Source organism: Delphinapterus leucas, chromosome 7, assembly GCF_059928025.1.
Source record: "Delphinapterus leucas isolate spDelLeu-1000000601 "Yukka" chromosome 7, BTC_Dleu_Yukka2, whole genome shotgun sequence".
Taxonomy (NCBI): Eukaryota; Metazoa; Chordata; class Mammalia; order Artiodactyla; family Monodontidae; genus Delphinapterus; species Delphinapterus leucas.
This window is the reverse complement of record NC_143135.1, coordinates 101135739-101158071: the sequence shown is the minus strand read 5'-3', so window position 1 is coordinate 101158071 and position 22333 is coordinate 101135739. Positions and strand designations below refer to the sequence as shown.

Genomic DNA, 22333 nt, shown 5'->3' with positions numbered 1-22333 from the left:
CTGTGATAGGGAAGTTTGCGACTATAGTCTCTTCAAATATTTTCTTGGGTCCTTTCTCTCTCTCTTCTCCTTCTGGGACCCCTATAATGCGAATGTTGTTGCATTTAATGTTGTCCCAGAGGTCTCTTAGGCTGTCTTCATTTCTTTTCATTCTTTTTTCTTTATTCTGTTCCGCAGCAGTGAATTCCACCATTCTGTCTTCCAGGTCACTTATCCGTTCTTCTGCCTCAGTTATTCTGCTATTGATTCCTTATAGTGTATTTTTCCATTCCGTTATTGTATTGTTCATCTCTGTTTGTTCTTTACTTCTTCTAAGTCTCTGTTAAACATTTCTTGCATCTTCTCGATCTTTGCCTCCATTCTTTTTCTGAGGTCCTGGATCATCTTCACTAACATTTTTCTGAATTCTTTTTCTGAAAGGTTGCCTATCTTCACTTCATTTAGTTGTTTTTCTGGGGTTTTATCTTGTTCCTTCATCCGGTACCTAGCCCTCTGCCTTTTCATCTTGCCTATCTTTCTGTGAATGTGAGAATTTTTTCTAAGGGTGACCTCAGCTAAGGAGAAATAAGGGATTCCTCTTCTACTTTCCAAGGTAAATTCACCAGTCATGAAAGTCATACTCAGAGACCAGCAGTCCCATGGTAGCATATAACCTTCTGTTTTGCTGAGTTTACTACTTACATTGAGACTATCCCTGACCAGTTTACTGAAGCACATTCCCCCTTCTTATTTCCTCTCTCTCTCTCTCTTTCTCTGTCTCTGTCTCTCTGTCTCTCTCTCTCTCGCTCTGTGTGTGTGTGTGTGTGTGTGTGTGTGTGTGTGTGTATGTGGGAAGCAAGCTGGGAGAAATCTGTTATTTTTAAAATGCCATAGAACTTTCCTACCATGTTTAAGCTGCCTTATTCTGATTCATCATTTCTTGGTTGCTGTAAACCTTAGACAAAGTGGATTTCAATGAATTTTGCTCTTTTGGTCAGTGTTTCTGTGGAGGGACAGTCCTTTCGAGCTCCCTTGTCTGTCATTTCCACTGATGACACCTCCAGGGCTCCTCAAAATATATATTTTAAAATAATTAAATAGCTCATAAGTTCTAATTTAGTCCTCACAATTATTCTTGATAGATACCATTTTTTTTTTCTAGGTAAAAAACCCCTGAGGATAGGGAGGTTAAAGGACACACACAGGGTCACACAACCAGCAAGTGGAGAATCCAGATTTAAACAGAGTTTCATCCAACACTGAGCATGACGCTATAATGATCACCCATGGAAAGAAGGTAGCTGGTTTTCATAGACCAGAGATTATAATAACTTGGTAAGATTTTTATATATATATATTTATTTTATTTATGTATTATTTATTTTTGGCTGCATCAGGTCTTAGTTGTGGCACATGGGATCTTCATTGAGGCATGGGGGGGGGTCTTTCTGCGCGTGGGCTTCTCTCTAGTTGTGGCATGCGGGTTTTCTCTTCTCTAATTGTGGCGCACGGGTTCCAGAGCATGTGGGCTCTGTAGTTTGCGGCATGCAGGCTCTCTACTTGAGGCTTGCGAGCTCAGTAGTCGTGGCATGTGGACTTAGTTGCCCTGCAGCATGTGGGATATTAGTTCCCTGACCAGGGATCAAACCCGCATCCCCTGCATTGGAAGGCAGATTCTTTATCACTGGACCACCAGGGAAGTCCCTAACTTGGTAAAATTTTTAAAACTCTTGTAATGTTCTTGTGTTTGAAATGATCAGCAGTAAAATCCCAAAACTGAAAAGTGTATGTAGGGTCATGGAGCCTAGTGGCCTATTGCATGGCCACGCATAGATGGAGAAAATCTGAAACATGAAGTGGATAGTGGTAGTGTGGGAAGGAAAGAAAGAGAGTTGAGTCTCTGGGTCATTGTGAGGAAGGCTGGAGGGTCCTGGAAATCTCCCAGGGTGAGGTGATGCTCTCTCCCAGTTGTTTGCTATGCAGACAGCCCCACTCAGCATGCACCCTAAGCTTCCACAATGGAGAACCTTCCTCATCTCCCTGCAGAAGCCCCATTCCCTCTTGCACATGCTAGGAAAATGCCTCAACCACAGGTCTTTCTTCCAGGACTCCTCCTCTGCCTCCCTGTTCCTCCTGTGTGTTCCCACAGCACAGCTGAGGCCCATGATATGAAAATAGTCAGCCTTATCTTTGACTCCTCTTCCTCTCTCATTTCACATTAAACCACTGACAGAGTCCAGTCTGTGCTGTCTTCATAAGATCAGGACTGTCATTTCCTTCTCCATTCCCACTATTGCTGCTCTTGTTATGACTTTCATGTTGCCCACCTGGAGCTTATTCTTTTCTCAGTATGTAAGCATTTGTTGAATTAAATCCATTGAAATAGAGTCTTAACAAGCATTGGTTAGAGAAGCAAGCTTTGCTTCTGATCCTTGGAGCACAGGAAGTCTGTCATTACAGAGTTGGGATGCTGAAGCTGCTTGGAGGAATGAAGAAAGGAGAGAGAGATTATTTTAAGCACTTCAACCTGGGAGAAGCCTCAGAGGAAGAAAATGATGAAACTGAAGAAGGAGGTGTTGCATAACCAAAGTCAAGGAGATGAGGCCCTGAGAGAAGTGCATCCCCTGATCATGACTCACAGCACCAGGCAAAGACTGGATCCTGCTCTCAAAGAGGGGCAATAATGCAAGGGGTCTCCTTGAGAGCTTCATGTAGCTCCAGACAGGGTAGGAGGAGGGTTGTGGACCCAGTAGTTCATCAGAATATAATCCTGATAAGCCTGGGAACATAAGCCTTGGGTGCAGCCTGTGGGGTTAGGAGAACAGAACATCTTCTTCTTGAGTCCGTGAGCTGAGATAGTTTTTGATCATTAAAGTCCAAATGGGCATCAGATGAGAGGTGAAAAGCTTAGTCATGTGAGAAGAGGAACAAGGCAACACTGGAACTCTTGGCACCATCCAGAGGTGGGCGGAGAAGGAGTAAGAGGGCATTAGTACATTTATAAGACATCAATATACTCAAGCAAAAAAAAACAGCACTTATCATATCATTTCAAAGACTTAAACATGTGCCAAAATGTTGACAACGCAAGGTTAGAAAGAGGACACAGCCTCCTTTCCGTGTCTTAGATGTTTCCTGAGAGTGTGTGCTCACATGCAGTATAAGAAAGTGAGATTCCTGTAACAGCTCCATACTCTCCTTCTTGCCCCAGAAAAGTTCCTCCCCCCAGTAGAAGTCTGGAATGCAGCTCCAAAGACATTGTGATGAGGACTTTCTGCTCAGGTCAACCGAGGTACCCAGTAGTTCAAAACTGATGAGCTAGCCACAAGTTTAGTATCACAGGTATAGTGGGGCATACTTTGAATCATAATATATATATTTAATTATAAGGTTATCTTTTGTTTCTCAATATGCGTCAGTAGTTTACCATTCTGTCTTCTGTCCCATCTCCTACCATTCAGTACCACCAATTGGCTTTATGGGGTATTGGGTTGGGGGACCTATTTTTGCTACTTCCATTATTCCGATGCTGCCATTTGGCTGATCCTTAGAAGACAATCAGTAGACACAAATCCGACTGTATTCATTCAGGAGGATTCTTAGCAAGCAGCAGAGGCCACAGTGTGAAAGCCATACTGAAAACACTGTGCTTATTGGGCATGCCACTATGCAAGCAGGTGCACAAGAGCTGTATGAAACAACGATAACAACAGCACCACCAGCAATAAATAATAATAACACCTAGTGTCTTGAGTTTCAGGTTTTTATTTTTTCTTTTCAGTTCAGTACCAAAAATCTGAGGCTATGGAGTGATATGACTTTCTCAGTCCTTGGTCTTCTTACCCTATTACTTAACTCCTCTACTGATCACATGTCATAGTTCTAAATACCCTCTATACGCTGATGACTGGCAAATCTCTACTTTCCTCCCTAAACTCTCCACTGCCTTTTAAAAATCTGCATTTGATGGGTTTTTCAAACTTAACATGCCCCAAAACAAACAACTGATTTCCTATCCCAACTCACTCCAACACCATACCCTCCACACACCTGTCTCCCCACTCTAGCCTCACCTCACTTTTCTCACATTCTGTCCCATGTCACCCAATCACTGCACCATTCACCCAATTGCTTGGGCTAAAAACTAAGGGCCATCATAGATTTCTCTTTTTTCTTTCCTTACCCCCCCACCGCACCACACATTCAATCCATTAGCAAGTCCTGTTGGCTCTCTCTTCAAAGTGTTTCCCAAGACCCATCATTTCTTACCACTTGTTCTCTAAGTTAACAGTCTCTTTTCTCTCACAGTTTAATTTTTTCTGAGTTTCATTTTCTTTCTTTTTTTTTATTATATAAGTTTCAGGTTATAATTCAACATCTCTATATACTACATAGTGATTCTCCCAAAGGTCTAGTTACCATTCATCACCATACAGTTGACCCCCTTAACCTTTTTCACCTACCCCTAGCCCCCTTCCCTCTGGTAACCACTGATCTGTTCTCTGTATCTTATGAGTTTTGTTTTGTTTGTTTTGTTTTTGGATTTGACATATGAGTGAAATCATATGGTATTTGTCTTTTTCCTTCTGGCTTATTTCACTTAGTAGAATACCCTCGAGGTCCAACCATGTTGTCACAAATGGCAAGATTCCATTCTTTTTTATGGCTGAATAGTATTCCATTGTATACATATAAACCACATCTTCTTTATTCATTCATCCATTGATGGACACTTTGTTTCCATATCTTGGCTATTGAAAAATAATGCTACAATGAACATAGGAGTGAAATATCTTTCAACTTTTTTTTATTCTCTGGATAAAAACAGAAGTGGAATAGCTGAATTATATGGTAGTTCACTTATTAATTTCTTGAGGAATTTCCATGCTGTTTTCCATAGTGGCCACAACAATTTACATTCCCATCAACAGTGTATCAGAGTTCCCTTTTCTCCACATCCTCTCCAAAACTTATTTCTTGTCTTTTTGATAATAGCCATTCTAACAGGTGTGAGGTGGTATCTCATTGTGGTTTTGATTTGCATTTCCTTGATGATTGAGCATCTTTTCATGTGCTGGTGACCATCTGTATGTCTTCTTTGGAAAAATGATATTCAAATCCTCTACCCGGGACTTTCCTTGTGGCATAGTGGTTAAGACTCTGTGCTCCCAATGCAGGGGGCCCAGGTTCAATCCCTGGTGAGGGAAATAGATCCCACATGCATGCCACAACTAAGAGTTCTCATACCACAACTAAGGAGCTGGTGAGCCACAACTAAGGCGCCTGTGAGCCACAACCAAATAAATAAATAAATAGAATATTTTTAAAAATCCTCTGCCCATTTTTAAATTTGGTTGTTTTAAGTTGTATGAGTTCTTTATATATTTTGGATGTTAACTCCTTATCAGATATATAATTTGCAAATATCTTTTTTCATTTACTAAGTTGCCTTTCATTTTGATGATGGTTTCCTTTGCTGTTCAGAAACTTTGTAGTTGATGAAGGCCCATTTGTTGATTTTTGCTTTTTGTTTCCCCTGCTTTTAAAGTCAGGTCCACAAAAACATCACTAAGGCTGATGTCAGTGAGGTTACCAATGTTTTTTCCTAGAAATTTTATGTTTTCAGGCATTACATTTAAGGCTTTAATCCATTTTGAGTTTGTTCTTGTGTATGGTATAAAATAATGATCTAGTTTCAATATTTTGCATATGTCTCTCTAGTTTTCCCATCATTATTTATTGAAGAGACTGTCTTCTCTCCATCATTATGTTCTTGGCCCCTTTGCTGTAAATTAATTGTTTATATGTGCATGGATTTACTTCTAGGATCTCAATTCTGTTCCATTGATCTGTGTGTCTGTTTTCGTGCCTGTGCCATAATGTTTTCATTACTACAGCTTTGTAGTATAATTTGAAATCCAGGAGCATGATACCTTCAGCTTTGTTCTTCTTCCTTAAGATAGTTTTGGCTATTTGGGATCTTTTGTGTTTCATACAAATTTTAGAATTATTTGTTCTAGTTCTATGAAATATACCATTGGAATATTGATACAGATTGTATTGAATGTGTAGACTGCTTTGGGTAGTATTTACATTTTAACAATATTAATTCTTCCAATCCATAAGCACAAGATGTCTTTTCATTCATTTATGTCTTCTTCAGTTTCTTTCATCAATGTCTTATAGTTTTCAGTATACAGCTCTTTAGCCTCCTTGGTTAATTTTGTTCCTAGGTATTCTTTTTAATACAGTTGGAAATAGGATTGTTTTCTTAATTTCTCTTTCTGATAGATTGTTATTAGTGTACAGATATGCAACAGATTTCTGTATATTAATTTTGTACCTGCAACTTTGCTGAATTCATTTGTAAATTTATTTATTTATTTATTTTTTGGCTGTGTTGGGTCTTCGTTTCTGTGCGAGGGCTTTCTCTAGTTGCGGCGAGCGGGGGCCACTCTTCATCACGGTGCGCAGGCCTCTCACTGTCGTGGCCTCTCTTGTTGCGGAGCACAGGCTCCAGACGTGCAGGCTCAGTAGTTGTGGCCCACAGGCCCAGTTGCTCCGCGGCATGTGGGATCTTCCCAGACCAGGGCTCGAACCCGTGTCCCCTGCATTGGCAGGCAGATTCTCAACCACTGCGCCACCAGGGAAGCCCTGCTGAATTCATTTGTTAGTTCTAATAGTTTTTTTGTGGTGTCTTTAGGGTTTTCTATGTATAGTATCATAACTTCTGTGAAGAGAGACACTCACTCCTCCTTTTCCAATTTGAATGCCTTTTATTTCTTTTCTTGCCTAATTGCTATGGCTAGGACTTCCAATACTATGTTGACTAAAAGTGGTGAGAGTGAACATCATTGTCTTATTCCTGTTCTTGGAGAAAAAGCTTTCAGCTTTTCAACATTGAATATGATGCTGAAGGTTTGTCATATATGGTCTGTATAATGTTAAACTGTGTTCCCTCTATACCTACTTTGTTGGGAATTTTTATCAGAAGTCAATGTTGAATTTCGTCAAATGCTTTTTCTGCATCTATTGAGATGATCACACAATTTTTTTAATAGATCTTTATTGGAGTATAATTGCTTCACAATACTATGTTAGTCTCTGTTGCACAAAAAAGCGAATCAGCCACACACATATACATATCCCATATCCCCTCCCTCTTGAGCCTCCCTCCCCTCCTCCCTATCCCACCCCTCTAGGTCATCGCAAATCACCGAGTCAATCTCTCTGTGCTATGCTGCTGCTTCCCACCAGCCAACTATTTTACATTCAGTAGTATATATATGTCAATGCTACTCTCACTTTGCCCCAGCTTCACCCTCCCACCCCATGTCCTCAAGTCCGTTTTCTATGTCTACCTCTTTATTCCTGCCCTGCCATTGAGAATGATCATACAGTTTTTATCCTTCATTTTGTTAAAGTGGTGTATCATGTTGATTGATTTGCAAATATTGAACCATCCTTGCAACCCTGGAATAAACCCCACTGAATCATGGTGTATGATCCTTTTAATGTATTGTTGAATGAGGTTTGCTAATATTTTGTTGAGGATCTTTGTATCTGTGTTCATCAGAGATATTTGACTGTAATTTTCTTTTTTTGTAGTGTCTTTCTCTCATTTGGTATCAGAGTAATGCTGGTCTCATAGAATGAGTTTGGAAACATTATTTCCTCTTCAATTTTTGAAATAGTTTGAGATGGATAAGTATTATTTTTTTAATGTTTGGTAGAATTTACATGTGAAGCCATCTGTTCTTGGACATTTGTATATTACATGTTTGTTTTATTACTGATTCAATTTCATGATTAGTAATCAGTCTTTTCAGATTTTCTATTTCTTCTTGATTCAGTCATGAAAGATTGTCTATTTTTAGGAATTTATCCATATTTTTCCAGGTTGTTCAATTTGTTGGTGTATAATTGTTCATAGCGGTCTCTTATGATTCTTTGTTTTTCTGTGGTATCTGTTGCAATTTCTCCCCTTTCATCAGGTTTTATTTATTTGAGCCCTCTATTTGTCACTTATACCTTTATAAAGCTGAAATTTGAAAAAAAAGCTGTATGGGCTTTGGTGACAGATCCAAGTTGAAATCTCACTCCTGCTCCCTAACATTTTGACCATGACAAATTACTTAACCTTTTCTAGCCCCCATTTCCACACCTATAAAATGAGTATAATGAAGCCTCAAGGAGAAAACAGTCTAGCATCAATATCTTGGAGTTTTTCTTACCTCGTTTTTGAACTTGGGGTCCAGTAGACTGGTAAGAAATCGGGGATTTTTCTTGTTCTTTAGTTGGGAGTAGTTCCTCTGCTATTTCATTTTACTTAACTATCTCTGTCTCTATGAATTTAGGAGAAACAGTTATCTAATGTGGTCTTGACGGAGTGTTTTAGGTGGGAGCATCCCGTGTAGACTGTGTGAGCCCAATATTTTTGTTGTGCAGGCTAGTTTTGGTATGGCTGCCAGCCACGTCTTTCCTCAGAGTGTGCTGGCTGTTATCCCTTTGATAGGGGGTGTGATTGGTGTCCAGAACCTGCCCTGGATGTTGGGTGGGGACGACTCCTTGCTTCATGGCTGTCACAGCCCGGACAGGGATGGGGTCTGCTCCCCAGTTGTTGGAGTAGAAGCCAGGAGGATCGGGTTCAGTCAGGTTCTGCTGCCCTTGAGTATGTGCCCTGACCCAGAGGAGGTGACCACTGAAGCAAGTGAGGCCTGTGTGGTCACAGCAAACCTACGTGTCACCTGTGCATGCATCTGTGGTTCTGCCCAGAAGCAGCCCAGTCTCATCCCTTTCTCCATTGTGTTAGTCCCAGACCTAGTGCCAGACTGTTGTGTGGAGTGGGCTGGGCTGGGAGCCAGGGCGTGGTGGCTGTAGCAATCAAGGTGGTTGTGCTGCCGCCTGGGACCTGGGCTGCCTCTGAGGCCCTCTCCCAGGACCTGTGCGCCCCAGATCCAGCTCCAAGCTGTGGCGTGGTGTGGTCGGAGCCAGAGTTCTCCTGTCAGGTGAGAAATGGAATATATCTCCATATCAGTAAACAAAGGATGTCACAGTCATCAGCGATTGCAGGTGGGAACTCAGGAAGGAAAGAATACCTGCCATCAGACTGCAGCCACGCCCTACCATGAGCCCTGAGGAAACTCAGGACATGAAAGCACAGGATACTGGCCCCAGATAGCTGAGGTGCACATCAAAGGAATGATTTCAGTGAGCCCAGACTCTTGCATCTTCCCATCCATAGAAAAGTACTAAATTCCTTAACTTGAGATATCTAGTTTTCTTTTACTAACGATAATCTTTTGTTCCTACTACCTGCCCTTTGTTGCCAAACTCCTATATATCCTGCTCCCCCTTTGCCTCCTCGGAGCAGTTTTCTCAGGCTTACTTGAAATGCTGCCTCCTGGGCTTGACGTCCTCAGTGTGTCCTCCGAATAAAACATAACTCTCAACTTTTAGGTTGTGCATTATTTTTTAATCAACACAGGAAACGAACCCTTGTGTCCTCCTGCCCAGAGCCTGTCCGCCCGAGACTCAGCGACCAGCTGCTGTACATTTCTGGGGTGCCACCTGATGCACTTGCCAACAAAGTCCTGCTTGGTGGGATCCGCCCCCATTGTGCGCACTGACAGTGGGCTCCAAGATTTGGCTGGGACCACATCCCAGGCCCTCCAGGCTCTCTCCATGCAGCCAGATCCCGTCCTCTCCTGGGGCCGGTCTGCAGAGACTCAGCACTTAGCTGTTGCATGAATTTGTGGCACCGCCCAGAATGCCCAGTGTGAGCTCTAGATTGGGAGTGCAAGGAGCTGGTGGCTGCCACTGCCGTTCTCTCTGTTAGTGCAAGTTCCTGTTCCTGATGCAGAGTGAGGCCAAACAAACTGAGTTTGGAGCAGAGAAAGGTTTATTGCAAAGCCATGCACGGAGACAGGTGGCTCATGCCCTAAAAAAAGCCCAAGCTCCCTGAAGGGTTTTGGCAAAGCATTTTTAAAGGCCAGGTGAGGGAGTGGTGGTCACAGGGCAGGTGATCAGCTCGTGAACAAATCTCTGATTGGCTGATGATGAGGGAACAGGGTGGTGTCACGGGGTTAAGATTATCAGTCTTTAGGCTCCAGGAGGCCTGGGGCTATGTGCTCATGGTCATCAAGTATCATGTTAACATCAATAGTTAACATCTTCCATTTGGGGGGGCGGTGTTTCACATCTGTAAAACAAGCCAGAAAATGTGCATCAAATACCTAGGTACTTCAGAGAGGAGCTGAAGCAGAGGGTATGGGGGAAGGCCTGTCCCAGGAAGGCCCCATAGGGTCCTGCTAGGTTGCATCTCTCTGCCCTGACGGCTAGTAAGCCAGCATGCACTCAATTCTCACGAACAGAATCCAGTCCCTTGAGCCCCTCTATCTGTCCCAGAGGATTTCCCAGCAGACAAGGGGGCCCCACAGGGCGAGGATCTGCCTGTGTGGACCTTCTCTCCTTTATAGATTCCTCCCAGGGGCAGAGGTCCTGTCCTGATGCCTCCCTGCCCTCCCCACCTCCATCCTACCCAGTTATGTGGAGATCTTTCTTGCAGCTTTGGTTGTATAGGAGATGTTCTGCCAGTTTCCAGTTTGATTTCCGTGAGAATTGTTCCACATGTATTTTTGATGTGTTTGTGGAAGGAGGTCAGCTCCGTGTCCTCCTACTCTGCCATCTTAATCCCCATTCTAGAGAATTTTTTTGTCTTAGTCTAAGACTGTTCTTTTTCTCTTAAGAAGATAGGAATTATAATGACTATAATTTTCTAAGCACCTGATCTGTTGTAAACACTGCAAACATTTTGTCAACTGAAGAAAAACGCACAACCTAAAAGTTGCAAGTTATGTTTTATTTGGAGAACTTATTGAGGAGTATAGCCCAGGAGACAGCCTCTCAGTTAGCTCTGAAGAACTGTTCCAAAGAGGTAAGGGAGGAGCCAAGATATATGGGAGTTTTTGCTGAAAAAACAAACGAACATGTAGTTGAACATCAAAAGATTACTGGTAATCACACAAAGCAGACATCTCAGATGAATGATTTAAGTGCTTTTCTATATATAGGAAGATGCAAGAGTCTGCTCATTGGAATTATTCCTTAGATACGCATCTTAACTATCTAGAGCAAGTACCCTGTTTTTCCCCATCTTGAATTCCCCTCAGGGTGCACTGTGGCTGCAGTGGCTGATGGCTTGACGTCAGGCAAACATTTTTTGTTTACTGGAATGGCAGGCAACATTTTTTGTCCACAATTTTATCTTAAGTCTTCACATAAGCACACTCATATGGTGCTTATTACGTCAGACCGTGGGCACTTCCTAAGGACTCCAGCTACCAAAGGACACTTAAGAAGAAATAAATGCACTTTTGGGACTTCCCTGGCAGTCCAGTGGTTAAGACTCCACACTTCCACTGCAGGGGGCGCAGGCTCCATCCCTGGTTGGGGAACTAAGATCCCACATGCTGCAGGGCATAGCCAAAAAAAGAAATACACTTTTATCTATTAACAATATTGACTTTGTAGTCATATAAGGAAAACCCAGATGGCTTCAGGGTGAACTCTAGCAAACACTTCAGGAAGGAATAATACCAATTCTAGGAAGAGTCTTCCAGAAAATTGAAGAGAAGTTAATTTTCCTAACTCTTTTATGCAGCCAGTATTACTCTGCTACCAAAACCAGGTAAAGACATCACAAGAAAAGGAACCAATCTGTGACATAGCTTCCAATCTCTAGAACTCTGCATGTGCCTTCCCCTCAATAAAGAATACGATTTTTCTTGATTCTGCTTAGCCAAGTCCTACAATTACTTACAATGTACCCCCCTCCAAAAATCGTTGTTCTCTCAATCTAGTTAATGGTGACCGATTCTTCTTCCGAATAGATTTTAGTCTTGTAGGTGAGGGGAAATTTCCCGTCTTTCTCCTCTTAGTTCTTTTGGTGGGCAATTAAAATTACCTAAGGCAGACTAACAGAAGAAAATAAAATTTATTCTGTGCACATGGGGAATCCACATAAGTAACGAAAACTTCCAAAGACAATAAGGCAAGTTGATCTATCTCTCTATCTCTCTATCTATCTTTCTATCTATCTATCCATCTGTCTACCTAACTATATATCTGTCATCTATTCCGGACTAAGGAGAAGGAGGTAGGGGGTCTGAGGCTTCAAGGGGAAGTAAGATAATTCACAGGAGGATAAAAAGAGTTAATGTTTGGGAAACAAATGTTTGCTGGGTCATTCAAAGACAATGGGACATAGAGAGGATTTTGATCAAATTGGCTTTCCTAGGTTCCTTGTGCTGGACATGTTTTTTTAGTGATAACTGAATTTGTAGGCTCCAACTCCATTCTTATAAGACATTCCAAAACTCTGAGGTGAGTCAGTTCCTTACCTTCACCTGAATGGTCGCTCCTTTTACCAGCCCAGTGTTATGTGGTTTGGCTAAATCAAGGAATCCAACACAACACGTGAGTGTTCCATGCGCTTATATGCCTGCAAAGCAAAGCCTAATACCGGAGCTCAGTGGGGTAGTTTGTGGCATTACACACAGTAAGCTGAACAGAGAAAATGTGGAATCTGAAGGTGGCTTCCATCTCTGTTTTACTTAGATCCTCTGTCTTCTCTGGGATGAGGTTGTTACTATCTTGAGTAAGGTCACCTCTTTCCTATGTAAATTCCTTGGTCAAGGCCCTGCATTGGCTGTGGAATGGGGAGAGGAAGCAGAACACCCACTATCTTACAGCCAGGGCCTCCCGGTTCAGGTAAATGAACTGTACCCTTTACAGCCCAGGACATAACTCACAGAACAGGAGACTAGAGAGGGAACCACAACTTCATCTCCATTCCACACCCTGTCTGGTGCACCATTACTGAGCCCTTCCTGGAGCTTGATTGGCTGCTTCGTTGTCCTTTTCTCAATTTATATGGACTGGCTCCTGTTCCTCCTGCTCCCTGGAGCCCTCGTGGTTCTGTGCTGGTCTTCCACAGAGGGTGAGTACAATGGCAGTAAGGCAAAGGGGGCAGGGTGATGGGGTCAGGGAGTACTGTCAGGAGGAACAGGAGCTACAGAGACAGTGCTTGCTGGAGCCAGGCCCCTGAGCCCTTGGCTGCTGCAAATTCCCTTCCCCATAATGAAAACTCTTCCTGAAGACCCTGCTGTTGCTGCTGTCCAGTAGCTCTCCAAACTCTAGCTCCAGGAAAGGTGTGAGGGGAAGGGATGATAAAGAATCACTGGGGCATCTGTAGCTGGGCAAGGTAGACTGACCAACTAAGACCCAGGTCTTAGTAAGAGGTGTCTGAATGGAGATCCTTCTCCTTCTTTTACCCCATTAGATGCTGGGTCTGCTCTCTCAGCTAAACTTGCCCAGCCCTACTGGCAATGAAATGCCCATTCAGTGCCCCTTTGGAAACCACAGCTGCAGGCTGAGCCTGAAAAGAAAGAAGGGAGAGGGCTTCCTGGTAACCACGTGACTCCTAAAATGGATTCCTTGGTAGACGCGGGCTCTGCACGGAGGATCCTCAGAGGCTGAGGAGGAAGGCCTGGCAAGTCCAGGGTTCTGGCCTCAGTCCCACCACCAGCAGCAGCAGCCCTTCTCTCTTCCCCTTAACTACCTGGCATCCCTTGTTCTCATCCCATGGTTCTCCCATATTGTCCAGATTCTACAATGAAATTTATTTCTTGCACCTCCTGCGACGAATTTGTTGGCAAGAACTGCAGAAAGAATTTAGGCTCCTGTCACTCCAGATATCCTGATTTTGCATGCCAGACCAAAGAAGTATATTCTCAACATTTCACCGGAGGTGAGATGAGGGCAGGAGAATGGGGAGGCAGGGGAAATTGACTGAGTTACAGTTTCTCACCTGTACAATGATTGGGTTTTAACGGATGATCTCCAAATTCCTTTCCATTTCTGATATTCAGTGACTGAATCCCTAGTAGAGTATGTCTGTTACAGCTCCTTTGTTGTAAATGTATGTGGGTGTTGAGAGCAGAATCAAGTTTCCCTGGAAAGAGACTGCCCCTTTTGTGGAAGGGTCTTCAAGTCCAGGCTTTGCCTAAGGGGACAGGAGGGAAGGGAAAGACTGGTCACTTGAAAACATTCCCTGTCACATCCCAAGTCTAACTTGGACCTCGGTTATTCTCCTACCCTCTTCAGAATATATGTACCGATATTCTATCCTGGGCTGCCCAAGAAGATGTGTGGAGTATATACACATCACCGAGTGGGAGAAAAACGTGTTCTTCTGTTGTAATACAAGCTACTGCAATAGCTTATCAGTAAAGGATGAGGTTCCATTCAATTCCATCGCATCAGAGGATTTAGCCTGAGATATTCAGCTAATTTTCAGGGACTTCCTCTTGACTGCATTCTGCTCATCATTCTTTAAAAAAAAAACATCAAGATCCAGAAATACTTTCACTCTCAACCACTACCCACATTGCCTCCTGAGAGCCAAGAGCCCCAAGAGAAATAAACTATGGATGAAAAAGAAATGCAGTGTAACTTTGAAATGCTGTCTGGGCCCAAGTTAGACAACCAGGCCTGGTTTTCTGGTTCTGCTGTTCTGGCTGAGGGCCAAACTCCAAGTCTAGGGAGTGGGAAAGTGGGGGAGGCTGCACTGGGACATCTGGGGGCACTGAATGCATTACAATAAAAACTCTAATGAATGACAAGACTATATTCGGGGGAACTCACGGGCTGTTTCCACAGTGGACTAGATAAGAAGGAAGGGATACTGGGCAAAGCATGACCTGGCAAAAGTCTCCAAGTCATTTTACTTCTCAAATGTCCAGGATCCTAAATCCCATCAGGCCCCTGACACTCTAGGCCTGGAAAGGTCCTCAAAACAGGTAGGCTTTCCAAGGGGGCCTAACATACGATCTATCTTGGAAAATATTCCATGTCACTTGAGAGGAATGTATATCCTGCTGTTGGCATATACATTTTGTATATTTCTGTTATATCTAATTGGTTTATAGTGTTGCTTAAATCCTCTAATTCCTTATTGATCTTCTATATGGTTTTTCTACCATTATTGAAGGTAAAGTGTTGAGGTAGAATGTCTATTTCTTCTTTCAATTCTGTCAAAGTTTGCTATATATATTTTGGTTTCTGTTGTTTGGTGCATATATGTTTATAATTGTTATAGCTTCTTAATGAATTGGCCCTTTTATCAACATATAATGTCATTCTTTATTTCTTGTAACTTAGGTCATTTTGTTATTGGTATAGGCACCCTAGGTCTCCTTTGGCAACAATTTGCATGGAATATCTTTTTTCATCCTTTGAGTTTGTGTCTTTAAATATAAAGTGAGTCTCTTGTACACAGCGTATGGATGGATAACGGTTTTTTTAAATTCATTCTGCCAATCTCTGCCTTTTGATTAGAGGGTTTAATCCATTTATATCTAAAGTAATTACTGACAAGGAAGGGCCTACCTCTGCCATTTTGATATTGGTTTTTTGTATGTCTTATAGCTTTTTTTATCTCTCATTTCCTCCATTACTTTGATTTTTTTGCAGTGAACACTTTTCTCTTTTAAATTTCCTTTTCTGTATATTCTACAGATATTTTCTTTGATTACCATAGAAATTATATTTAACATCCTACAGTTATAATTATTTAATTTGAATTGATATGAACTTAACTTCATTAGCATACAAAAACTGTACTCATATACAGTTTTACCCCTTTATGTTACTAAAGTCACAAATTACATCTTTATATATTGTGTGTCCAATAACATAGATTTATAATTAATTTTTATTGTGTTTTAAATCATGTAGAAAATAAAAAGTAATTTGTCTTCCCAAATAAGAATAACAAATGTTCTTTAAGCAATTGCTAATTGTCAAACACTCTTCTAAACACTCTACATGTATTGCATCATTTAAAAAAATCATCACAGCTCAATGAGATAAACACTGTCATTATTCCATTTTACAAATGAGAAAATGGAAGCATAGACTTAAAGTACTTTGTCTAAGCTCATAGAGCTAATATGTGCTGTAACTGGGATTTAAATTCTGATGTTTGAAGACAGAGCCTGCATTATTAATTGCTATACTATAAGGATTCCAATTCGATTCCCTGACTCATCATCCTTTACCAAATATTTACTGCGTTTACCGTGTGGATGGAGAAAAGCATAATAGATTTTAAATGGGTGTGCTGATCAGTTGTTTCAGTGCTTTGTGGAACTCTCCTAGGCTCATTAGCAGAATTTATCAAATATGCTTCCAGCTCCCCTCGCCTTCCAGATGTGCTGGATGTCCACATTTAGACAATGATTTAGAAGAGATAAGAGAGTTGGGGAGGGAGAGCCAGGGAGACAAATGAAGATTAAAAGAATAAAGGAGAGAGAATGAAGAACAGAGAAAGGGAATTAAATAAATAAATGACACTGAGGGGAAAGTCTGGTTGTCCTGTTGGTGAGGTGCTTTGCCCCTCAACCTATGCCACTTTTTTTTTTTTTTTTTTTGCGGTACGCGGGCCTCTCACTGTTGTGGCCTCTCCCATTGCGGAGCACAGGCTCCGGACGCGCAGGCTCAGCGGCCATGGCTCACGGGCCCAGCTGCTCCGCGGCATGTGGGATCTTCCCGTACCGGGCCACGAACCCGTGTCCCCTGCATCGGCAGGCGGACTCTCAACCACTGCGCCACCAGGGAAGCCCAACCTATGCCACTTTTAGCCACCCATCTGATTCACCCTTCTGACTCTCAAGTGCATGGTCAGAAACTCTGAGTCTGCTCTTTTTACTTTTATTATTCTAAACAAACAAACAAATAAACCGAGCACCAGATTTGAGGACATCACCAGGTCAGAGAGTAAGACTAATTTATAAAGCCAAGAAAGAGTTAATTCCTCGCTCCCATGATTCTGAATGTCTGATATTTGAGGAAGCCACTGAACAAAGAGGGAAGTACTTTGACCCTGTTTCTGGAAGAGAGGTATAGAGACTTACTTAAAGGGAGATAAGGAGATAGGGTAAGGTATTACCTTACTGCTATAGTTATTGTCCTAAAATGTCATTGAAGAAGTGGGATTCCTGGCTCATGTGATAGTTCTATTTTTAATCTTTTTGCGGAACCTCCATATTGCTTTCCATAGTGGATGTGCCAGTTTACATTCCCATCAACATGTACCAGAGTTCCTTTTCTTCACATCCTCGCCAACACTTATCTTTCGCTTTTGTTCACAATAGCTATACTAACAGGTATAAGGTAATATCTCAGTGGTTTTGATTTGCATTTCCCTGATGATTAGTGATATTAAGCACATTTTCATGTACTGTTGGCCATCTGTATGTCTTCTTTGGAGAAATGTCTACTTAGGTCCTCAATCCCATTCCATTGCAATATCAGATTAAAATCCAGAATCTTGTGATCTAAGTCAGGTCCTGGGGTGGATGAGGCTTCTCGGGTGTGTTTCTTTGGGTCTTGCAAACTAAAGAGACAAGTATCTGCTCTCCACACACTTAACATAAAAGTGTAGGATAGAGAGAGAAAAACTGTAATAAACACTTCCATTCAAAAGGAGATAATGTGAGGTACGTAGCAGTCACTGGTCCATGACAATTCTGAAGTCCAGCCTCTCATGTGTAGTCAGTCCTGCAACTGGGAGTGATTCTCTGTGGATCTTAGCTCTGCCCTCTGGGCTCTCAGTTCTCTGAATCACCCTTCCTTCTCCAAAAGAAAAGGCCCATGTTCCCAGCTGTCTCAGTCTGCTTCCTGTCCCTAAAAAATTGGGGATCAAAAAGACTCTTTTTATTTTTACTTTCTCTATGCCTGTTAGCCTTTTAAAACCTCTGAGCTGATGTAAATGCTCTCAGAAGCAGCCATCTGGGACCTCCTCATAGCCTCACTTCACTCGCTATTCGGCATCTGTTGAGGACTCTTAGAGCCCAGGAAGGGGTTAATTTTTCAGAATTGTTTATCTGGTGAAGGAAAATGAGTGCTTTCAGGACATGAGGTGTGGGTGGTATGTTCCAGTGTAGGCTGTCTGATTTCTGTTATGTGAGTTATCTAGTTATCTGCACAGAATGCATCAGAAGAGCTGAAAAAAAAAAAAAAAAAGACTGTCAGCCCATCCATGAGAACATTCTGAGAATGTCTTTGATCAACACTGCTGTGAAAAATCTCTCACAAGATAGACACACATAATTATACATTTGTCCAAACCCATAAAATACGCAACACCAAGAGTGAACTATATTGTAAACTCTGGTCTTTGGGTGATTATGATGTGTCAGTGTAGGTTCACCAGCTGTAACAAATGTACCATTCTAGTGGGGAACATTGATGATGGGGGAGGCTGTGCATTTTGGTGGTAGGAGGTATAAAGGAAACCTCTAAACCTCCCTCAGTTTTGCTATGAATCTAAAACTGCTTTTAAAAAGTAGTCTTAATTAAAACATTAAACAAAAACTTTCCTATATATCATACGGCATTAACTGTAATTGTCGTGTTGTACATTACATCCCTAGTACTTATTTAACTTATAAGTGGAAGTTTGTACCTTGGACCACCTTCATCCCATCCCCTCCCCCACCCCCACCTCTGGTAACCACAAATCTGATCTCTTTTTCTATGAGTTTGTTTGTTTATTTTGATTTCAAAATAAGTGAGATCATACAGCATTTGTCTTTGTCTTACTTATTTCACTTAGGGTAATGCGCTGGAGATCCATCCATGTCGTCACAACAGATTGGCAGGATTTCCTCATTGTTTATGTCTGAATAATATCCCGTTGTGTGTGTGTGTGTACACACTTAGGTTATTTCCATGGTTTAGTCTTGAGAGTGTCATAAATGGAGTACGGGGTCTTAATTTTTAGAGATGGGAGAATCCAACTTTCTCCCCAGTACTCAAATCAGTTTCTTATAATGGCATGGTGTCTGAATACACTGGGAACTTTTTAAAGAAGAGGAAGTGAGGCGCTAAGTCCTGGGTATGGGGTGACCCTGATCAGGCACCTAATGTTGAAGTTTTGCCTCAGTGGGAATTTGTTCCCCCATCCTGGGTTCAGTCTCACCGTGGGTCTCCTAAGAGCCCAAGCTCACCTTCAGTTCTTCTAATTTCCCTGTTATTAAATACACAGTATCCTAACAGTCTAAAATTCCCCCAATATACTGAAATATCCTAGAGACAAAGAAGTTCTTTGTTGCTCACCACTCTTCATCCAGTGGTCAGCCCACTTTCCAGAAAGTGCTTGTTATACAAATGGTTTTGAGGGAGAGGCCAATCTATTCCACCAGCAAGGATGGGTCTCTCTTACAGGACAGTATCTTGGATACTGGGTCTTTCATAGGATGTGACTTCCTAAGGACCTAAAGCAGGAATCCTTTTATGGGGCATGTAACCTTTGTAGAATATCCCTTCTTTAAGTCCAATCCTAGGGGAGTTTGGATGTTGCCCACCTTACAATAGTTTTCTATGGCTGATGGCCTGGCTCTCATTGTGACACTTTGGGTCTGATTTTCTCTTGCACGGTGGATGAGATGACCAGCTGTGAGAAAAGCTGCTCCAATCATGAAATAAGTTCTGTTTCTTTCAGCATGCTGGGCATACACTGAACCACTTTGATTTCTGCAATGACCCCTCTGAGTCATTCAGGATGAGGATGAGGTGTCCAAACAAACTGCGTCCTCATTGAACCTTATCTCCGTTCACTCCCTTCAGAATGGTCATTTCCCCTGCATGAGGAGTTTCCCTTAAGATATGCTCACTGCGTATTCAGTCTATGTCTTTGTTGCTGGTGTTTCTTTCTATTAAATATGAACAGAACTGATTCTGGCTTTTAGTCCATGTCTTATTAATCAGAAGGGAGATTGTGGCACAGATGGGGTGGGCAAATATATCACAAGCTGAAGAAGGGGAGAGGGGCAACTGACCATGAGAAGTCCCATTTTTTTAACTGATAGACATTTCTTTCCTCTCTTCCTCTCTTTTCACCTTCCTTCTTTTTTAGCTCTTCCATTCTCTCTTCTTCAACCTCTCCATCACCATTGCTCTTTGTTTTTAAGTTTTGAATATTTATTTTAATTTAGAATCCACAGCAACATTGCACAATTATAAATCGAGGTAGATTGATTGTGCTGGAAATCTTAGAAGAGAGTTATACAGGAAAGGAGTGTGCTGATAAACATCTATTTAACGCATATTATGTTACCTCCATGGGGTTTGTAGTCAAGACAATTTGGAGTATGTTGATGTGGGATATGAGGCAACAGGTACATGATGATGGTTGCATAACTCTGTGAATATACCAAAAACCACTGAATTGTAAATTTTTTTTTCATAAATTTATTTATTTTTGTCTGTGTTGGGTCTCCATTGCTGTGCGCAGGCTTTCCCCAGTTGCAGAGAGAGGGGGCTACTCTTCGTTTCAGTGCGCGGGCTTCTCACTGCAGTGGCTCCTCTTGTTGCGGAGCACATGCTCTAGGCACGTGGGCTTCAGTAGTTGTGGCACCGGGCTCAGTAGTTGTGGCTCGCGGGCTCTAGAGCGCAGGCTCAGTAGTTGTGGCACATGGGCTTAGCTGCTCCGTGGCATGTGGGATCTTCCCGGACCAGGGCTCGAACCTGTGTCCCCTGCACTGGCAGGTGGATTCTTATCCACCGCACCACCAGCGAAGTCCTGAATTGTAAATTTTTAAACGAGTGAATTGTGTGGTATGCAAGTTATATCTCAATAAAACCAAAAAGCAAATTGGGTTTCACCTTGGTTGAATGTTCTTTTTCTCTCCCAAAGTCTATAACATCTTCATTCACTTGTCTGTGCCATCATCTTCCTTGTGCATCACAAAGGGATTTACTAAAATAGAAGCAACTCTGTGCATTCTTATTGGGGGTGGGAGTTGTGGAGAACAGGCATGAGTTGTGTGGGCAATGAGACTAGACAAAGACAGGAGAAGAGACTTCCCCAAGGTCAATGTACCAGAGAGAGTGATACATGAGGAACATCTAACGGGGGTTAAATATGAATCCTGAAGAGAACAGAGATAAGCCTGAGGGGAAAGGAGGGAGAGGCTAAGACAATTTGCCCCCCCCACACTATTACATTGCAAATAGCTTTGGGAGGGAATTGCAGAAATCCCTTAATCCACAGCAGGTTGTCAATAGCAGTACTCTAAAAAAACCTCCTCCTTATGGCAATTAGTTGAACACAGCTCTCTGTTCTCATCAGAACACTCCCTGTGAAAGAAAAAAGCAGAACAAATTGTTCCCAAAAGCCAGGTCTGTGGTGAGCCATGACTATCTTAAGGAAAAAGAGATTTATAGAACCTACAGGCTCCATAACGGCAGCCCTGCCACCCCCCCCTCTCAAAAGTCCTATCCGAGGCTCTTCTCCCAGGATTCGCTAACACTAGGGAATAGGCACCACCAGGGGGAGCTGTGGTTCCAGTTGTTGAGAGCACACAGCAGCTTCTCCCTCTAAGCCAGAGAGGCACAAAGCACTTGCTGAAAACCTGCTGAGTTCCAGGATCTATGAAGAGTACTAGAGGTAGAGTGGTGAGCAACACCCACTCTCTGCGCTAGGACCAAGGACTGGGGAAGTGACAGGGAAGCAGAATACATGGTGAGAAATATCATGAGGTGGACACGGCAGGGCGCCAACGCGAACCCAGAGGAGAGGCATGTGGATAGAACAAAGGGTCAGAGAAGATTTCCAGGGCTGATGACTGTAATTCAAGGTGAAAGTTTGAGCGGCACGAGACACACAGAGCAGAGGCCACTGGGAAGAAGGGTGTGGAAACAGCACACATAAGTACCCGAAGGTCTAAGAGCTTTTGGACCCAGAAAATCATGGTGGCTGGGGAGACCCATGAAGGGATGGGTACAATGATGAGAATAGCCCCAGGTCCACTTGGTCCCTGCTCCCCTTGATGTAATTTTAGGGTCCCCAAAAGGATGACCCTATCCTAAGGCTCAGATCCTTAACCCCTGACCTCAATGGACTCCCTGTATCCAAATATCATGTCTTAAAGAAAGGTGTTGAGCCCTGAAGGAAAAGGGGAATTCTCCACAGCTCTACACCAGAATCCCCCTGATCACCGAACACATTGACCATGAACTGGCCAAGAAAAGGTTTTAACAGACACACAGATACCATTAGCAGTTTTGCATGTCATCTCACTCCAACAATTCCCATCTTTGTAGAATTCACATTCCTTAGACTGGAGAGCTAAAGCTGCAGGAAGAAAGATGATGCTTAGGGAAGAAGGGAAGCCTCACTGTCACTTCCCAAATAGAGCAGAAGTCACCTGGGAGCCCTAAAGATGTTCTGCCCTTGGATCTTGGTTCTAGGCACCAATATATCTTAGAATGATAGACAGAACAGGAA

General features: G+C 42.5%; 1 protein-coding gene across 1 annotated transcript in view; it reads left to right on the top strand.

Annotated features, from left to right (window-relative positions):
* Window positions 1-7169, top strand: part of LOC149748832 (prostate and testis expressed protein 13-like) — a 31418-nt gene extending 24249 nt beyond the window's left edge. The window contains exon 7 of the mRNA XM_089915789.1: window positions 1142-7169. The gene's annotated coding sequence lies outside the window, so the exon portion shown is untranslated. The remainder of the gene's footprint in view (window positions 1-1141) is intronic.
* Window positions 7170-22333: the final 15164 nt, after the last annotated feature.